This window comes from Elephantulus edwardii, unplaced genomic scaffold (assembly GCF_000299155.1).
Source record: "Elephantulus edwardii isolate Elephantulus edwardi_28Jun2011 unplaced genomic scaffold, EleEdw1.0 scaffold00128, whole genome shotgun sequence".
NCBI lineage: Eukaryota > Metazoa > Chordata > Mammalia > Macroscelidea > Macroscelididae > Elephantulus > Elephantulus edwardii.
Window position 1 is genome coordinate 6,079,135 of NW_006399878.1, and position 21,998 is coordinate 6,101,132.

Sequence of the window (21,998 nt, forward strand, 5' to 3'; positions counted from 1 at the left end):
AAGAAACTCTGATTAAAAAAAAAAAAAAGAAACTCTGAATATTGCACCAGAGTGCCAAGAAGCCAAAGCAAAGGGAAGAAATCAAGATATTGAGGAGCTGAACAGAAGATTTCGAAGGGCAGCATGGGAAGACAAAGCAAAATATTATAGTGAAATGTACAAAGTGCTGGAGTTGGAAAATCAACTATTTTATCTATAATAAAATTCTTGCACCTACCCTTAAATATAATAAAAAGAACCATTGTATATGTTCCATTCTAACTTTTTTTTTTAGTACAAGAACTAATTTTCATTCAAGTTCTGAATGGGCTAACATAGGGCTAACAACTAATCTTCAGTAGGGAAGAATTATCTGTTTATCTTTATAGCCATGGCTAAAAGCTGCTCTGAATGTATTTAATTCTTGGCATTCAGTCCATTTTGCTGGCAGTCAGTGGTACTAATATCTGTTTCTTTACCTGACAACTTACCTTTGCACCTGTACAAAGCTGTTAAAACTCTGGATTAAAAAATACAATCCAACAATGAGCAGAAGGAATGCAATTCTCTTAATGGTAATTCGAAGTTACCAACTGCCTGGGTCAGAGAAGCCAAGGGAAAGAGAATTTACTTTCTCTAGTAAATGTGGGAGAACTCCAAAAGCAATTTCTTAGTTGTAAAGAAACAGTAAAGGAAGACAAAGAAAAGAATGTGTTTAGTTACTGGCTTCAATTATTTCCTTTCTTTCCCCTCTTCCTCCCACCCACTCTCTCTCTTTTATTCTACCTCTCTCCCTGCTGCCATCCCTCTTTATTTTTAGTTTGCAGACATTTACATGATTCATTAGTGTATGTATTTTAAAATTAAATAATTACAAAACAAGATTTCTATCAAAAGAGTGATTTACTACGAATTACATAACTTGAATTTTAAATGATTATATACATAGTTGGAAGAATAAAAATATGTACCCTTATTTTGTCACATAAAGTTAGAGAGGTAGTTCATTTCTGATCCAAATAATAAACTAGACTCAGAGCATATGCTGCAGTGGCATAGATAGACTTTATATGAACATTAAGGAAATGATTATGTCTTGGTCAAAATTATAAGACAAGATAATATGTATTATTGGCACCAAATTGTACCGGATAAACTTACTTGATTGTATAATCCATGCTATTTTCGTTTTATATTCTCTTAATTAGAAAGCATCTGGCGAATGAACACCTGAGTGGCAGAAAGGTAGTAGGATGGAATAATAGCCCTTCATATTGTTTAATGGGCTGTATTGAAACAACTTTTTCAGATCATGAAGCCTTTTCATTATTACCAAATAATTAGTCCTGCAAAGCATCATTAAGTTGTTATCTTTTTCATTCACCTGCATTAAAGAGAATATAAAGGAAAATCACATAGCTTGGCATACCTTCTGATATAAGAAATAGTTATCAGTTTGTAGTCTTCTTGAAAACATGAGTCTGTTGCTATAGTGAAGTGATTTCTAATCATATCTGAGTCCTTCAGACTTGGCTATGACATGGAATCTTTTCTAAAAAGACTCCTGCTATTTATTGAGTTGGTTCCAACTTACAGTGATACTTTATTGTATTTCAATCTTAATGAGAATAGATTCATATCTTTCTTCTCCAAAGAAGGCCAGTGGATTGGAACTGGTAGCTTTTTGATTAACAGCTTGATATATTATAAACTCAAACATAAAACTCACAACAACTAATTTGGAAGTAAACTTAACTCAATTGTCTTGCAATGCTTTGATTAAAGCATACTTTTTTATTTTGGTGATTGTTATGTGTTGTCAAGTCAACTATGACTCATAGCGACGCTGTGTATCCTGACCTATCTTGAGCCAATCTCATTGTTTCTGATACACCTGCTCCCATTGCCACAGTCATTGTATCAGTTCATCTCATCCAGGGTTTCCCTGTACTCTCCCAATCATGATGTCTTTCTCCAAAGACTGATCTCTCCAGAAATATACCCAAAGTATGTGAGATGGAGTTTCAAAATCTTTACTTCCAAAGAGCAACATGCTTTCACTCTCTCCTTACAAACCTGCTTGTTCTCTTGGAAGTTCATGAAATGTTTAACACTCTTCTTCAGCACTACAACTTAAAGCATTGGTCCTTCTTTTGTCATTCTTAGATAATATCCAGCCTTCTAATGCATACCAAGTAATTGTAAAGACCATGGCCTGGATCAGGTACATCTTAGTCTCTAGACTGACATTATTGCTTTTTAGCACTCTGGAGAGGTCCCTGACACCAGATTTTCTCAATGCAATTCACATTTTGATTTCTTGGCTGCTGATATCAAGAGTGTTGATTATGAAACTGAGTAAACTGAAATTGTTAACAGTCTCAATCTCCTCTTAAATGATCATGCTGCTGCTAATTGGCCCAGTGGTGAGAATCTTTGCCTTTTTGATGCTGAGCTTCAATCCATACTGAAGACTGTAGTCCTTAACCTTCTGTAGCAAACACTTCAGAGCCTTTTCAGCTTTGACAAAGAAAGTTTTGACATCTGCATAACACAAGTCCCTGATGAGACTTCTAACTCTGATTCCATATTCCTCCTCCTAAAGCCCAGCCTCCTGATCAATCTGTTCCACATATAGAATGAAAAGGTATGGAGATAGGACACATCCTTGATGAACTCTTTTCCAGATTTTGAACCATGCAGTGTTTCCTTGTTCTGTTCTGAGGACTGCTTCCTGGTCCAAGTGTAAGTTTTGCATGAGCTCAATCAGATATTCTGGGATTCTCATCCTTTTCTATGTTAGCCACAATTTGTTGTGATCCACACAGTCAAATGCCTTTGCATAGTTGATGAAACACAGAGAGACATTCTTCTGGTATCCTCTGCTCTCAGCCAAGATCTTTCTGACATTGGCTGTGATGTGCCTAGTGCCCTGGTCTCTTCTAAACCCAGTGTGCACTCTGTTGATACACTGTTCCAGTCATCTTTGGATAATCTTCAGCACTATTTGCTTATGTGTTATATTGTTCTATAATTTCTACACACTGTTGAATCTTTTTCTTCATAATACCTAACAAATTTTCCTCTAGTATATCTTCCACTGTTTTTCTCAGTACTTTTGCCACCCCCTCATATTCTGAAATTTCAGTCATATGTACTTCTTTTCTATGTTATCCTACATTATATCAATGTTTTCTTCTCTCTCCTGTTTTATCTTCTGGTATGTTCCCATTAAGGTTCTTTTCTTCTAGATTACTGACTGTCTTTTCTTAAAATTTATTTTTATTACTAATTTCAATGAAAATTTACAGAGATTTTGGAATTCCATTCAGTCATTCATTCATTCATTGTTGCACTTTTCTCCCCACCCACCCCTTCCCCCAGCACACTCCCCTCTTTGAAAAGTAAAGAAATATTTTTTCATTGTTTTATAATCCCTCCACCCAGGTCCATCCACTATGCAGCCTTTGCTCTGGACTCCCATTATGACAAAAATACCTAATCATATATCCCTTTTAAGCAGTTTTCTCCCTCATCTGTTTCAATGCAGTATATACATTATTTATCCCATCTTTCTCAGTCTACCCCCAACCCCAATGTCAGTCCTGTTTTACAACTGTGGCACCATGTAGTATTTGTCCTTTTATGACAGAGATACTTCACTCAGCATAATGTCCTCCAGGGGCACCCATTTTGAATAATATTTCTTGAGTTCTTTGTTTTTCCATGCAGCGTAGTATTTCATTGTGTGAATATACCACAGCTTCTCTGCCCATTCATTTGTTAATGGGCACTAGGGTTGTTTCCAACTCCTTGTATTGTGAACAAAGCCACAATAAACATGGGTGTGCATATATTTGCTTGGATGTCAGTTATGATCTCTTTGGGGTATATTCCCAGTAGTGAAATTGCTGGGTCAAATGGTATCTCTATTTGCACCTTTTTGAGAAAGCACCATACCACCTTCCACAGTGGTTTCACCATTTTACACTTCCATCAACAGTGAAAAAGGGTTCCAGTTTCTCCACAACCTCGTCAGCATTTGTTGCTTGCTGTTCTGTTAAATTTTGCTATTCTGACTGGGGTGAGATGGTATCTCATAGTTGTTTTGATTTGCATCTCTCTTAGAGCTAGTGATTTTGTACATTTCTTCATGTGCTTGTTGGCCATCTGAATGTCTTCTTTGGTGAAGTGTCTGTTCATATCCTGTGCCTATTTTTCATTGGATTATTTATCTTGTTGTGACACTATCTTTTCTATCACTTCTTTTCCCTCTAATGTGTTGGAAACAGGTTCCATTTCAGTCTTGATATCCCAAATTGTGTTTTCAGGCATTTTTTGCTATATCCAGTACTATGCTGGCTGTATTATCTTTGTCGTGTGATGATTTTTAAAATTTTTATACTTCTTTATTTATGATTTCAATTCATTCTTCCATAATTTGCAATTTCTTCAGTAGTTGTTCATGTAGATGTATTTCTTCTGGCTCCCTTCTCTGGTGTGTTTATTTTATTTATGGTTTCAATTCTATTTTCTATCATTTGTATCTTATTCAGTAGCTGGTCATATAACTCCATGTCAACATATCTCTTCTGCCTCCCTAACTTTGGAGCACTCTTTGGATATGCAATATGATCTGTTTTTTTTATTAGAAGATTTAGTTTGCTTATTCACAACGTTTGAAAGCCTTCCTGCTTTCTTGATATTATATAGGATTTTTAGTGTATGTTAGGCCTGCATAGGTATTGATAGTTCTTTATCTTTATGATGGTATTGATTACTTGTAGACCTAGAGTGTGTTGTTTATGAGGGAGGGCCACTTGCTCTGCCAGAAGTCCTTTCTGGTCCTGTGCAGCAGCAGGAAACCACACCTTTCTTAAAGTATTTCAGGTCTTCTCTTGTCTGCAGTGCAGCTCAAAAGGAGTCTTGATGGAGTGTGGCCTTCCCCTCCTAAAGTCTAATTGTCCTCAGCGGTCTGAGGCAAGGCTGCTGACCAGGTTCCCCTGCCTGGGCCACTATCTCTCCAGAAGTCAGGGGGGAACAGGTAGGCATGGGCAGCATATAGTACCTCTGTGCACCTTCTCTGGCCTTGGGCAGCCTGGAGAGAATTTCTCCTGAATGCAACCCACCTCTTCTAAATTCCGTTATTGCCCTATGTGGTCTGTAGCACAGCCACTGACTGACGCACTTTCTATCTAGGAGAGGTAGAAGTAGCTTTTAGTACCTCTATGTACTAGGGTCGCTATGAGTCACCTACGACCCTATGGAAATTAACAATAAAAATAACATGTACTTGGAGAGAATGTCTCATCTGAGTGAGGCCAACATATCCTGAAGTCTATTATTGTCCTAGGTGGCCCACAACACAGCCAGTGACCATGTTTCCTTGATTGTTACATTTCTCTCCAGGGGAGAGCAATACATCTTTTGATTTCTTGACTGCTAGTGCAAAGGGTGTTGGTTGTTATTCAAGTAAGATGAAATCATTGACAATTTCAATCTTTTCTCCATTTATCATTATGTTGCTTATTGGTCAGTGATGAGAATGTTTGTTTTCTTGATATTGTAATCTATACAGAAGAGTCTACTCTTCAATCTACAGTGGGTGCTTCAAGTCATCCTAACTTTCAGCAGGTGAGGTTATATCATCTCCATAACACCAGTTATTGCTGTGTCTTCTTCCTATCCTCTTGGCACATTTGTCACCAGAAAGTCCAGCTTCTTGAGTGATATGCTTAGCATGACCAATCCCTGATGCACTCTTTTCTTGATTTCAAATCATGCAGTGTTTCCTGCTCTGTTCAGACAATAGTTTGTTGTCAAGTGCCATTGAATTCATTATGACTCATAGCAATCCTATAAACAACAGATTTAAACCTTGCCCGATCCTGTGACATCTTCACTCTCTCTGATATAGTCAAACACCCTCAACAATGTGAATTGATGCAGTATCTGTAACAATAGGCTAAAGGATACTGTTGTTGTTATGTGCCGTCGAGTCATTTGCGACTCATAGCAACCCTATGCACAACAGCCCTAAACCCTGCTCTATCCTGCGCTGACCGCTCTGCCTCTGACACACACATCCCGATTACCCCAGTCACCGAATCAATCCATCTCATAGAGAGTGTTCCCCTCCTGCACTGTCCCTCCACCCTTCCAAGCATGATGTCCCTCTCCAAGGACCTGTCCCTCCTGGCAACATGTCCAAAGTATGTCAGATGAAGCCCCAAAATCCTTGCCTCCAAGGAGAAGCTTGGTTTAATCCTCTCCAAGATGAATCTGTTTGTTTTCTTGGCAGTCCAGGGTACATTCAATACTCTTCTCCACAGCTCAAAGGCATCAACTCTGCTTCTGTCCTCCCTAGTCATTGTCCAACTCTCTGATGCATAACAAGTGATTGCAAAGACCATGGCCTGTATCAGGTGCACCTTAGTCTCCAGAGAGACACCGTTGCTCTTGAGTACTTTAGAGAGGTCCTTAACAGCAGACTTTCCCATTGCAATACACTTTTTGATTTCCTGACTGCTGCTGCCAAGAGTGTTGACTGTGGAGCTGAGCAAACTGAAGCTGTGAACAATCTCAATCTCTTCGCCATCCATCCTGATGCTGCCAATTGGTCCAGTGGTGAGAATCTTTGTCTTCTTGACGTTGAGCCTCAGTCCATACTGAAGGCTGCAGTCCTTGACCCTCCGCAGCAAGTGCATGAGGTCCTCCTCAGTTTCAGCAAGCAGGGTTGTGTCATCTGCATAACTCAGATTGTTAATAGATCTTCCACCAATCCTGATACCACAATTCTCCTCGTAGAGCCCAGCCTCCCGGATAATCTGCTCTGCATACATGTTGAAAAGGATATAGTGTTTTTAAATATTTAATTTGTTATAGAGTTCTTTTAACGACATTTAGAGAATGTAATATTGGTAGAAGGGGAAATAAAGGATAAGAAATTTTGGGAATATAGGTCAGGGAAAGAATCCAGAAACAAAATATCAATACCTTTTGAGTCAAAGACATGGGAAAAGGGGCCAATATAATTATCACATTAATGTGCTCCTTTCAAAGAAGAGGAAAGTTATCTTGGAAAAAAAAGAAAGAAATGTAATAAAATAAGTTAAAGCTCATTAAATGAATAATTATTGCATAATTTACCATAAGAAAAAAATCAAGCTACTTTAATTGGATTTTTTCAACATGTAATAACTCTAGATACGCATCATTGTCTCACAACATTATATTTCAGATGCTTATATTCAGGTTATCAGATGATGTAAAATTTTTATTCTCTTTATCTTTCAGCTCTGTTTCACTCATTCTTGCTTGCAATAAGTATAATGTTGCTTGCAAGTAACTATAATGCTTATTACTTGTAATGTTCTTTGCTCACTGTTTTCATTAGAATATAAGACTTACAAAAATCTCTACCTTTGTGAAACTTTCTTTCAAGTTGGAAAATAGAGACAATACAAAATAAACATAATAAATGCATTTTAAGTAGGTTAGATGCAAATGAATATGAGGGGGAAAATTAATAAGAGCAATTAGAAGTATAGGTTTCAATTTTAAATATGGGAGAGTTATATCCAAGCAGATGATATTTTAATAGATTGAAGGAAGTGAAGGAGTTGACAGTAAACATGTCAAGGGATATATGGAGGAATTTTATAGTCTGCAAGCATCCACTTCCGTGATAACTTGTCTCCGGAAACCCTATGAACCTGGAGAGAGGATGAGAGACACCCAAGCATTGAGGACTCTCCATCATAGGGTTGCTATGAGTCACGTGCGACCCTATGGCACTTAACAACAACAACAACAACAAAGACCATCTAATGAATCTCCTTTTGATGCCAATTGTCTGATGTCTCCTTGGTAGAATAAATGGAGACTCCCTCTTTCTCATTGCCCTTGAATTGAAACTGAATCATAGTTAACCCTCTACTGGATTTCCAGAGATAGTAAATCACATAAGAGGAAATTACACATCTTTTTCCTATGGATCAGCTTGTGGATTTTAACTGCCTGCCTTTGGCCTGGCATTACAACTCTAAGAGTTGTTATGTGTATACAGTTGAGTCAGTACTGACTTATAGCTGATCCTTCAGTGGGTTTTTATAGGCAGCTAATCATACAGGAGGAGATTGCCTGTCCTTCTCTCACAGAAGAGCTGATAGATTTGAACCACGTGCCTTTGGGATGCAGTGCAGCTTCTTACTACTAGATCAATAGGAAAGGTAAAGTAGAACCAGATGCAGCAGAGCCATGTTTGTTAGAGGACTTTGGCTTTACTTTGAAAGAAAAGGATTGGTATTGGAGGACCATGAGTGGATAAGGGTTGATATTACAGGCTTTACTTTGAATGAGAAGGGTTGACATTGGAGGACTCTAAGTGGATGTATAAGAAGATTTATCTAATCTTTGTTATAAAATAATAATGCTTTATATTGCTGTCATTTCCATTAACTAAGAGGAAGATGATTACAAATCCAGCATTTTAGTGAAAGAACTAGAACCAAAAGTTTAATTCTGAATATAATCATTTGGACATTGCTATATCACACTATGAGTTGCAGGTGACTTGATGACACATAACAACAACAACAACAACAACAACAACATATCAGATGAACTCAGAAATCCTGAGTATGCACTGAGTATATAAGTGTAGTTCAAATTAAAGGTCTTGGAAGTAAATTTTAAAAACAAAAATCTGGTGTGAAAAACAATTTATAAGAACTTTGTAGGTAAGCTGGTATTAAAAAACCCTGAAAACTAACTAACAACAACAACAGATGAGTCCTCCTTATCTGCATTACATGCCTTGGAAGAGATCATTAAAAATTGATGTGGTTCCCAGCAACTAATACATGGTTGGTTTGAACTACCATGTTCAATGTCCACATGTAGTGCTAGACATGCAGAGATTGGGTTTGTAGAATTAGTAAAAGTGCCTTTTAATTGATGTCTTGAAATAAATGTCATGCTGTCATGATCTGGAATAAAAACCCAGAAAAAACAAACAACCTGGAGTAATTTGCACACAGATGGTACACAAAGCAAGGACATTAGATGAAATCACCAAAGTCTGATGTGTTGTTAAAGAATAGTAGAAGGCGAAAGACTGACCCTATGTCACTTCAAAGTGGCTAGTGGGAACAACAGGATCACCCTAAGAAACTGAGTAATTGGATGACTAACTAATGAGGTAAAAAAAAAACATGAATGTGGCATGTTGCCAAGTGAAGAAAGCGTAATAATAAAGAGTGAGTGAACCTCTTCGCTAAAATCTGTTGATAAATGTGATCATTAGTAACCCTGATGGAACCATTTCTGGGGTTTAGGTAAGAGAAACCTGATGGGACATTATTTAATAAAGAGGAAAAGCTCAAGTAAAGAAGAAAGTTGTATTATTTCGATAAGTGGTGTGGAAATGGTATGCTAATAGTGGTTGGCAGATGAAATGAGAGCAAGTTTTCTTGATGTACAAACTAACTCCACATCGACTTAAAGGGGTCTTTAGAATGCTAAAGGTATATTACTAAAATAAAACCTTCCAAAGGTGAATCTTCAAAGGACAATACAAAGCTGTATTGTGCTCATGGTTTTGTCCTTGTTATGTGCCATTGACTCTAGTATGACTGATAGCGACTCTATGAACAACGGATGTGAATCCTGTCCTGTTCTGTGCCATCCTCAACATCTCTGACACACTTGAGCCCACTGATGCACTATGTCAATCTTTCAAATGGAATATCTTCCTTTCTTTTGTTGACATTTCACCTTTCCTAGCATGATATCCTTTTCCAAGGAATATCCCCTTCAAGCAATCTGCCCAAAGTATATAAGATGAAACTTTGTCATTTTTGCCTCTAAGACACACTCTTGCTGCATCTTCTCTAAGACATATCTGTTTGTTCTTTGGGCAGTCCATTCATTACACTTTTCCAACTTTGAGTTGTGATTCATAGAAATTGATTCTTCTTCTGCCACCCTAATTAATTGTCCATCTCTCAGATGAAGAGCAACTGCTTGAAAAGACCATGGTTTAAATCAGGCGGACGCCAGTCTTCAAACTTCCATCATTGCTCCTTAGTATTTTAGAGATGTCCGTGAGAGCAGACTTTTCCAACACAATGCACTTTTTGATTTCTTGGCTGTCAGGTAAAATTAAAGACAATTCCAATCTTTTCTCTATCATGATGTTGCCTATTGGCCAAGTGGTGAGATTTTTTTTTTATGTTGAGACGTAATCCATATTGAAAGCTGTAGTTTTTTTACTTCGGTAGCAAGCATTTCAAGATCTCACTTTCAATAAGCAAGGTTGTGTCATCTGCATAATGCAGGTTGTTGATGAGTCTTTCTTCTATCCTGATGCCACATTTTTCTATACAACGTTTCTATGTATTTGTACTGCATACATATGAAGAAAAGATACATCCTTGATGTTCTCTTTTCTTTTTGTTTTAGTGTTCTCATTTTCCTTTTTATTTAGTCAATGACTGGTGGATAAACATAAATACAGCACAATTACTTCAGGTCATTCTTCATATTGTGTACACATAAACTGATGAACATATTCTAAAAGAAATTTGAGATCAGTAATGAAATGTATATAACTTTTCCTTTCCTTGCTAAAAAAAGAAAAAAAAAATCCATACAAATCTCATCAGCACACATTCTCTTGTGACAAATGATTCAGACATAAATAGTGGGTGCAAAGAAACTATATGCTAACACATGTATAACCTTTGTTGTCGGGAGAGGGGGAGCAGGGGCAGGAACCAGCACAAACCAGAAGCAGCCATAATGATTAAGATACATTCAGTTAATGGTAGCCAGTTGTGCCCTACAGAGCATTATCCAAAGAGAAATCGTGCTGTAGAGAAAAGCTATATATACACACACAATGAGAAACCAAACTGCAAGATTAACACATACTTGTTTAATACAGAGGGGAAAAATCACAGCCCTCCAAATTTTCTCCACATTTGTTATAAAAAGCCCTGTGCACTCAACTAAAATTAAATTATCTTAAAAGGATATGATACTTGCAAAGTTTACTTAAAGTCTTTTCATCCACAGAAAATGTGATGGAAAAAAATGTTCAGGGTCATTTTCAAAACAAAACAACATCCTCTTCTGATGACATGCATGATTAAACGCTCTATGCAAGATACATTGCTCTACATTCTCAATGACAAGGGGGGGAAAAGCTCAAGTCAATTTTTAGTTTGCAGATGGTTCAAAGGATTCTGTATTCCAGCAGGAGTTCAAATCTTCGGGATCTTTTAACCAACAACTACTGGATTTTCTTTTCTGATTTTCTCAACAGCATCAGCTTTGTAATTGTAAGAGCAATTGTGTACATCTGAATAACGGTAAACATTATAACACAGTAAGTATTTCCACACTGGCATCCAAACCCAGCAAGTCCTACTTTCTTCCTGCACATGAAACAGCCAGTCTTTTTTTGTTGTTGGTGTTTTGGTTTTTCAAGAGACTTCTTTTGCTCTTCAGGTGGCTGTTGTGCTGTATCTGGTTCTGAAGATGGAGGATCACATTCCAGGGGAACAAGGTGTGTGGCTCTGGGTCATTGCAGATCTCCTGTGTCAGGTATTGGTTGGCCCAAAAATGTACTGTCCACTTGGGAAGACGCTACTGATGATAAAAGTGACTGATTTGATACAGGGCTTGACTGCATAGATGAAGATGTAAAGTCTAATGATGACTGAGCTTCTGGGACAGGGCCATCTCTTCATTTAACTGGTCAAGATTCAGACAGACTACTGACAGAAGTTGCAGGTGGCCTTATTCTACCATACTACTAGTCTTTCTTTAAAGATGTTCTTGCTTGTCCACATTTCAGACACATACCAAGTAATTGAAAAGACAATGGCACAGACCAAGTGACCTTGGTCTTTAGACTGACATGTTTGTTTTTTAGCACTTTGGGGAGTTCCTTGAAAGCAGATTTTCCCCAGTGAAGCTCATCTTTTGATCACCTGACGGCTGGTGCCAAGGGTGTTAATTGTTTTTTTTTAAACTGTTATTAAATTTTATTAATTTTAGTGAACATTTACAGAGATTTTGGGTTTTCATTCATTCATTATTGCATTGTTTTCTCTACCCTCCTCCCCAGTTCGTTCTTCTTCCCCCCACCCCGAATGTCTGTTTTTATTGTCCAATTGCCACAGTGTTTGTAATGACTAAGGATGACAGAATTGATGCCTCTGAGTTGTGATATGAGAGAGGATTATTGAACATACTGTGGATTGCCAAGAGAACAAAAAGTTCTGTCCTGGAGAAAGTGAAACCAGGGTGTTCCTTCTATGTAAGAATGGTGACATTTCATCTCATATGCTTTGGGCCAGTTGGTTGTCAGGAGGGGATAGTTCTTGGAGAAGGACATCAATACTTGGAAAGGTGGAGGGTGAGCACGAGAGAGGAAGATTCTGGACAAGATGGATTGACACAGTAACTATAGCAATAAAGTCAAGTGTGTTGGAAATGGTAAGGTTGGCTGAGGAATAGGGCAAGATTCAGAGCCACTGTTTGTAGGTACCCTATGAGTCATAGTCCACTTGATGGCACATAAAAACATCAAAGAATAAATTCTCCTTCCTATTGGCAGAAGAGTCCAAGTTAACCAGGTTAGTCAGATCAAGTAAGTTTACTTATCCAATCAGTTTTATGATATCTTAAGTGTAGAGATTATTAGTCTGTTTTATAAGGGAAAACTGTGAAGCTGCTTATTAAATGAAATATAAATACCACAAATTCTTAAGTCCAGAAGGCATAAAAACTACTCAGTTCAATCCTACTCTTTCCAGATAAAGTTACCCAGGTTCAGAAAGTCCACGAAATTTTCTCTTGGTCTCACTGTGATGTTCATTAATAAGTCAGAAAAAAGAAAAGAAAAGCAACTGACAAAGACGAAAAAAGCTGGCTTTGCTTTAATTTATTAGTTCAAACTTGACCAAATTGGTTTTTAAAATTGAGAAATATCTGTAAGTAAATGAACAAGAAATAAAAGAATAGGGCTCATAATACAATGCTGTTTATCTAAAGGGTAATGTTTATAAAGATCTGTTGATTCACAAGCAATAAAATTTAAGAGAAAATAGGGGGGAAAAAAGATGTTCTTGCTAGCATATTGAACACATGTGTACAAGGATTTCCATAAAATCTGCAGCCAGTGGAACAAAGCACAGGCACTTGGCTGTGATTAGTTTCTTGAGCCCTTTTCCTCTGTTAAGCACCTGGTGGCTGTTCTCTCCACCTAACACCTAACATGCTGCCAGCTCACAGGTTGCCTCTGGTGAATGGGGACAGGTGAGACAGCAGACCCCAGCTCACCCAGGCCCTGCTGCCGGCCTGTCTGTCCGCTGTTTATTAAACTTTTCAGTTTTGACACTCTCTTTTCTTGATTTAAAATCCTCAGTGTTCCCCTCTTCCGTTCAGACAATTTTCTGTGCTTGGATAAAGGTTTTGTATGAGTATGATTAAATGCTCTCGGACTCACTTTCTTCTCAGTGTTGTTATGTCGTTGTTGATTACCATCGAGTCGAGCACAACTCACAATGTCCCTATGAACAAAAGACCTGAAGCCTTTCTGTAACTATTGTCGTTTCTCAAAGTTCATAGAGTTTCCAGAGGCACGTTGTTTAGGAAGTGGATGCCACTCCTGCTTCCAAACCTGTCGAAAACAGGGAGCTCCATCAAACAGTGCAGTGTTGTATTAGCTGGGTTAAAATATTTTCTTCCTCCACATTACATATTTTCTAATTAGTATTTGAGTGTATGTTACCTACAGTTATTTTTTTATTATATGAAAACTAAATGTATGTTTGGTTTTTTTAAAAAAATTATTTTATTATTTTGTGTGTATGTACCGTCAAATCAGATCTGACTGGTACAGGAGGAGATTGCCCCTCCTTCTCTGGTGTATCTGGTGGATAAGTGTATGTTTTTTTATTAATCCTTTGAATTACCTTGACTTTTACCTGTTAGATTTAATTGAAAATGAGGAACACTCTTGTGAATCCAAAGACATGGATTTATAGAAGATAGTACGAATACTCTCTCTGGAAGATATAAAGGATCTCAATTTACTTATGATGCATTGTTCTAAATGATATCCCCTGTTGTCCTTTTAATGAAATGAACTGAGAAATATTTAATTTTACAAGCAAAGAAATTGATGCTAGTGTGTACAATGCATTTCACACACTCTGGTCTCCTTTGTTCTTGATTGCTATCGAGTCAAGCATGACTCATAGTGACCCTATGAACAAAAGGCCTGAAGCCCCTCTACAACTAAGGACATTTATCAAAGTTCATAGAGTTTCTGGAGGCGTGTTATTTAGGAAGTAGATGCCTCTCCTGCTTCCAAACCTGTGATAGTATGTTATTGTTGCTATGTGCCATTGACTCTGAACCTTTCCCTGTCCTGAGCCAGTCTCACTAATTTTGACATACCAATCCCTATTATACCCCAGTTACTGTATCAATTCATCTCATCCAGGGTCTTCTTCTCCTCTGCTGTCCGCCCACCCTTCCGAGCATGATGTCCTTCTCCAAGGACCGATCTCTCTTGGTCACATGTCCAAAGTAAGTGAGGCAGAGCTTCAAAATCCCAGCCTTTAAGGAGAGACTAGGTTTCACTGTCTCTAGGATAGACTGATTTTTTAAATTTTATTTTATTTATTTTATTTTATCTTTTTTAGTCCATGGTATGTTCAAGACCCTTCTCCGGCACCACAACGTGAAGGCATCTGTTCTTCTGTCATCTTTAGTCATTGTCCAACTCTCTGAAGCACAACAAGTAATTGAGAAGACCATGGCCTGGATTAGGCACACCTTTGTATCTAGACTGACATAGTTACTCTTTAGCACTCTGGAGAGGTCCACCATAGCAGATTTTCCCAGTGCAATTCATCTTTTGATTTCCTGACTGCTGGTGTTAAGAGTGTTGATTGTGGATCCAAGCAAGCTGTAATTGCTTACAATCTCAATCTCTTCTTCCATCTATTATGGTGCTGCAAGTTGACCCATTGGTGAGAATCTTTGTCTTCTTGATGTTGAGCTTCAATCCATATTAAAGACTACAGACTTTATAATACTCTAAGCTAATTTTGGGAGAAAGTGATGCTACCAAGCCAAAGGTGGGTGACTTCTAATCCACAGCCCTCAGGCCTGTTTTTTCTTTGTTTTTGTTCAAACATTCTTCTAGGTCATATAGCCCTGGTGTATCTACTTGCCATACAGAGGTAACTTGTGGTTGCTGTGAAGCTGAACACTGTGATACTATTTGTCATATGCGGTAAAGGTTAGCCATAATGAACAGTGTTTGGTTGAGCTCCCGAATTAAAACAAGCTTGGAAGAAGGAATGGTATTCACTTCTGTAATAGCTTTTCTCCAGAATGCCTAGTAACCTGGAGAAAGGATGAAAGTCACACAAGTGTTGAGGACTTTCGTTCATAGGGTTGCTTGCTATGAGTCGCCTACGACCCAATGGCACTTAACAACAACAACAACAAGAAACTAATTTTGAGTTTAAAGCACACATACCTTTTGTATTTACATTAGCACATTGCTTTTAGTTGGTCAGTGACTATTTTGTATCCTTTCATCTATTTATACTCCTGACCTATACATTTTTTGAGAGGTGGTACTATACTAGCTTTTTTTAATTTTGGCATATGATCACTATACAAAATTTGTTACTGTATGCATTCAACAAATATTTGCTATATTTATGAAAATGTATTCAAAATATTATTATTTATGTCTCTTTATAAAAGCAAAATCAAAATAAAAAGATAACTAATAATTATGATGATAAAACTCAAACTGTCTTTCTGGCCATTTAGTGTAACAAAAGCTACACAACAACTAAACTAGTACAACAACTCACTCTTCCCTATGGGAGGCTTAACTCAATTATCTTTGAAACCCTGTGACACTTGACAAGCTATGAAAGCTTTTTAATCTCTTAAATCTAGTCTTCTATCATGGGTTGGAAAAACATTTTCTTTTTCCTCAATTATCTTTAGTTTCTTTATCCACTGAAACATGATAAAACAGATCTCTTTACATGGAGAATTGGAAGGGATTATTTGGAAAAGGGGAAATGTAACAATATTTTGTCTTAGGACACTCAGATGAAAGTTAACCACATGATGCTTTGAATGTGGTCTTAAACGTAATTCTTTGGTATTGACATAAATATCATGGAGCTCTCCGTCTTAACCTAATTGATGTTTCTCTCCTGGCACCCATTACCCCATAATTCCCCCTTTCCTCTTTTTACCTTCTTCCCTCATTATCTTTTGCTACAGACTTCATTATTACTTTTTTTTTTAAATTCGGGCACAAAATCTTCTGACTTCTGTTTCCCCCACCCCATATCTATTAATAGTTTTCTTGACAGCTCTGTGGGATTAATGACAGCTTAGCACAATAAACGGTTCACATGCAGCAGCAGTTGAGAACTACTGAAGTAAATAGTTGTAAAGGACTAAAAGGCTTAGCACTTCTGGCAGGGGAAACAGTTTTGTTTTGAAAACTGCATAAACTATATTGGGACAGGTATACTAAAAGATCCTCTTTGTTTACATTCCTCAGCCTACTCAGATAAGAATACCACTTACCTTTATAACAGATGAGACAAGCTTTGTGACTCTTCCTGACAGGCTACCACAAAATCTGGAATGCATTTAATTATTAGTTTTATGGTAGGTGCTCAATGACTGTCATTGTCTGTGCTTATTACTGAATTGTTGGGGTTTTTCCACATGAAATAGTAATTGCTGCTTGAGTCCCCATTTCCCCCCCTTTTTTTTACTGAGTGTATAATGCTATCTAAAATAGACACCAGAAAACTTTTGTTTTACACATTATAAAATGTGAGTTTTCCAGGCTTGTAGAGTTTTAATAACTGCTTCTTAAGTGTTGTTGAGAACTTCCCCACAGCTCATTAATATCAGCAAGCTCCTATACCTTCATTCCTTTTTCAACTTAATTAACTTCACATTGCAAATGGAAGGGAAAGACCACAATCTTATTTAACAGCACAACAGTTTAACCATAAGCCAATGCTAATCAGGAACATCAGTTGTAAGATATCATAAAAGCCTGGCTTATTTGCCTGGACCTGGACCACAGACCTAGGATAATGATGCTCAGAATCTTCTCATGTCAACGTGTAACACTGTTTCCTCTTGTGTAAATTTCCTAAAACTACGTTGTTGCCGTTGCTGCTAAGTGCCATCGAATCGTAGGAGACTCATAGCAACCCTATGAATGAAAGTCCTCAACACCTGCGTGACTTTCTTTCATCCTTTCTCCAGGTTCATAGGGTTTCCAGAGGCAAGCTGGTTATGAAAGTGTATGCCACTCCTGCTTCCAAGCTTGTTTTAATCAGGGAGCTCCACCAAACACTGTCCACCATGGGTAGCCATTATTGGATTTACACGATGAAATCCAAATTTAAACAAAAATCCTTCAGTGTCTTGTTGTTACATGATCTCTTAGGTGGGCAACATGCATGTATGTTTAGTGTCCTCTGATCCTTCACCTCCCCTAGTCACTGTATCATTAAACTAGACTCCTCATGGGTCCTTTTTCAACTTGCTCTCTTTGGCTACATCCTCTCCGTCTCCTTTTCTACCTTGGTGTTTTTGAGGTATATGTCTTTGTTCAACCACAGCCAATCACAGCCCTTGTGTATTGACACGATTTCATAAATATTTAAGGAATCAATGGTTTTTGTCAATAGAGTTTGACTTGGCTTTGAAAACCATGACACATACTCCCTTATATCTGGGACATTTTCCATGCAGATTTTATTAAATTAGGTAATACATAATGTACTTACCCTTTGTCTTATATAAAGGCTTGACATTATAAAGAGAGCATAAAATTTTAAAAAAGGGAGAAGATAATGGAAAATAATTTTGTTTATTCCTTCACCATGGGAAAGAATATATACCCTCCACAGAAGACTATGCTCTGTGAGGCATATAACAGGCATTAGTGCTGTATTCAATATTCTTTTCTCATGGTTAAGAACCTTGAAAGTCACAAAAATATTCTTACAGGCCAAATGAGATATTACCTAATGAAGTTTAATTCTGCTTCTTGGTTCATTCCTCAGGGGTAATTGGTAATGGTTGCATCTCATCAATCAATTAACAAGTCAGCAAGTGCCATTTATTGAGTTCTTACTCCACAGTCTGTACTGTCATTACACAGTTGGGAAACATAAAAAGTTTAGACATCACACTTACCTCTTTTTTGTTTCTAGTTTCTTATGCTATGATTAATGAAACTACCATCCACTCATTTATTAAAAAATATTTACGGAGAACTTGATTTCCTCCAGAGATTGGACAAATGGCTGAAGTTACAGGAAAAAGATTTGATCTGTAAGAAATGCAGAATTCCAACCTATTTTCATCTGAATTTCACACCTTCCATTATGAACACTTATGCCAAAACGTCAAGAGATTTGTTTGAAGCACAGATACTGAGTATGTTCTGTGACACATTCCAACACATGGGTGTTAGAGAGGAATAGATTCTTATGTGTCAACTAGCTATTTCAATATAACATCACATAAAAATTACATGAAAGTTAAAGCACTAGGTGTGAATTGTTTTTCCATGCTTATGGGTTAGCTGAGTCTGTCAGGCTGAGCGTGATGAGGTTCACTGGGGTGTCTAGTTAGTTGTTGGTTAGTGTCTTGGTTTTTAAATGCTGTTGTGACAGAAATACCACAAACGGGTGGCTTTAAAGGATGGAAATTTACTTTCTTACAATGTAGGAGGTGAGACATTTGAATTCAGGGTATACCATAAGATAGCGTAGTCTATAAGGAACTGTGTCTCTAACTCAAAGATAGTTGTCTTTCTGGTGGTTTGACTCTCCTAGCAACTTTGCAGGAATAAGGTGGGCAAATCTTTATTATTTTACAGTGTCAAAACCTTTCTGGATGGTCAGTCATGTGTTGGCTGTTACTGGATGGAGGGTAATGTGTTAGTTTTAGTGGTGGCTTTTGTCTATTTATTTATTTATTTTAAGCAATAATGAATGTTTTCCTGGTTTCTCACTTAGGAGAAAATTGTTGTTTCTTTTGGGTTCTGCTGCTGCAGCATTCCTATGATCCTCTGTGATCTTCAAGGGCACTTCCATACTCCCACCTTCACTCTCGTGATTTGTACTTGTCTCTGTCTTCTGTGTTCATTTTATAGCTCAGGTTTAGGATATATCTGACACTGATATGCATCCATTAATATAACAAGAAATAGCCCATTTAAAATTGACTCTATCTGTAGATTATGTGCCATAGAGGTGGAGGTGGAAAAGACTCAGAGCTGGTGGATGCAAACCTTTATGCTTTTGGGTTGACAGCACCACACCTTACCCACTAGGCCACCTGAGCTCCTTTATAGATAGATAGATATGGGTTTAGGATTATAATACTTTTTTTTTAGACATGATTCAATATGTGACTAGGTGGCTTTGCTAATACTGGCTGAAAACATTCATTTAAACAGAAACTCACTTGGAATAGGTGATTAAGCTTCTCTTAATATGGTTTATCTTCTAGCAATCTGACTTATGTGACCACGTTTTGGTTTTGTTTTTTTTTTTTAAAGGAAGAAGAGAAATACAGTGGAAATGTACAATTGATTTTTTTCAGTTTATTGTTTGTTACACTGGTCAAAGAAAGTGAGTTGGTCAACCTGAGTCATAGTGTGTACTAAAGAGAACAGACATGAAAAATGTGGAAGGTTTCATAGTCTACCATATTAAATTAGCTAACCTTTGGGAACTGTGTTCTAACCAAAAGGTGCAGAACATTTAATGTTGAAGTTTTAAAATTTTTTTTATTTCTTCAAATTCAGTAATTAGTAGAGATTGGATCGCTTCTAATAAGACAGATGATGATCTCAAGGACACTACTTCAAATTCCCTAACTGTAACAGTTTTCTGAGGAAGATGGAGATCATAGGAATAAAAAAACTCACACCATAAACCTCTCTTCAAAAGCCATCTCTGAACTAAGACAATAAAGGCATCTTTTTGAGCCAGATCTTCTCTCTTTGTGGTTCTTTCTAAACGATTTCTAGGGTGATTTACCATCACATTGAATTGAGAGTCTCTTATCTCTGGAAGGCCTGAGTTAAGAGTATTTTCCAAGTTATAAACAAAGTTACTTCCAAGGATTTGGAAAACTCTGGGGGAGCTGTTTTGTGCATGACACCAGTGCTAAAATCTGTCAGACTAGACATACCATTTTTTTCTGCCGCTTTTATGACTGATTCTCTAGCCATTGTACACTTAAATTTATCTAGCTATTAATAACCATTATTGATTCTGACTCTGGCTCCCCTCGCCTCTTTACTGCAGGTAAAAATGACCAATCCTAGGCGTCCGCGGGCTGGGGCTGCGAGTGAATGAAGTCTAGAATTGGGGGAAAGAGATGGATTCTGACCCCGTCTCACCTCGCTGCTTTACTTACTGTAGGCAAAATTAACCAATCACAGGCATCAGAGGGTTGGGACTGCGAGTTTAAAAAGTTTTGAGACTGACTGCCGCAGGCCCTTGGGCCAAAAAAACAAAAACTTACGCACTACATCTAGAGGATATTTGGCTCTCTTCTGGGAAACTATCCTCTTGGATATGCACGGTGCTACAAATAGAAGAGAAGAGGTACTAAGCCACAAGAAGTCAGTCATGGAGTAGAAGAAGTTCAAGGAAAAGGACTTTTCGTCAGAACCATCTGAGATAGGAAGCCTTCTCTGATACTTGTACCTGATAGTTGTACTTAGGGACTCTTAAATTAAAAAGATAGTGGCCACGGCATAAGAAACTGGCTGCAGCATAAGGTGTTCAGAATCATAGAAGCCCTGATGGCTTGAGACTTAAGCCATCATATCAAGGGCTGGATAAGGGGAGAGAGTTGTTGAATGGTGTAGGCAGAAGTAGAAAGGGATGTTGATGTAGTAAGGAAAAGGGGGGGGGGTGTCAAGATACAGGTGGTAAGGGTGGGTAGCAACACTGACTCTATCAGTCAGTTCTCTAATTGGGTAAATGTCTTTCATCTGCTCCTTTTTTATAAAATGATTGTCTGTCAGATACTATTATAAAAAATACAGGAAAGACTAGGAATAAGGATTGGCCATCCACTTCTGAAATAACAGGCCCTCAAAAACCCTATGTACAATAGAGCACACTTAGACTGGCATACATGACAACTGAGGCTGAGATCTCAGCTATGGAAACACAAAGAAGGAGGAACAGCTATAATAAGCAGACACTAGCGATTGGAACGTGGAATGTGAGAAGTATGTATGTAGGAAAATTTGACGTTGTTAAGAAAGAAAGAAATGGAACGCATAAATATTGACATACTAGGTATTGGTGAAATGAGATGTCTTGGCATGGGGCATTTTGAATTTGATGATCATATGATATACAATGCCGGGGATGAAAAGGTGAGAAAAAATGGGGTTGCTTTCATAATTTAAAAAGTCATTTCTAGATCCATCATGAAATACAATGTGGTGAGTGACAGGATAATATCCATACACATACAAGGAAGTTCAGTGAATGCCACTCTCATTCAAATATATGTACTGAAAACGAGAGTCAAAGAGGAGGAAAGAGAAGATTTCTACTAACTTTTGCAGTCAGAGGTTGATCATTGAAGATGCAATCAAGATGCATTGATAATAATGGGTGACTGGAATGCAAAAGTTGGGAACAGGAAAAAAGGATCAATAGTTGGAAAACATGGACTTGGTGACAAAAATTAGTCTGGAGATAGAATGATAGAAATCTGCACATTCAATGATTTATTAATTGCAAATGCCTTTTTTAAATTAAATTTTATTAGTTTTAATGAGCATTTACAGAGATTTGGGGTTTTCATTCATTCATTGTTGCACCGCTTTCTCTACCCTCCTCCCCAGTCCGTTCCTCCCTCCCCCCCATGTCTGTTTTAATTGTCCA

General features: G+C 37.6%; 1 pseudogene; it reads right to left on the minus strand.

The window, feature by feature from the left end:
* Nucleotides 1–11,275: 11,275 nt before the first annotated feature.
* LOC102869356 lies at nt 11,276–20,317 on the minus strand (annotated as a pseudogene).
* Between the last annotated feature and the right edge of the window lie 1,681 nt (nt 20,318–21,998).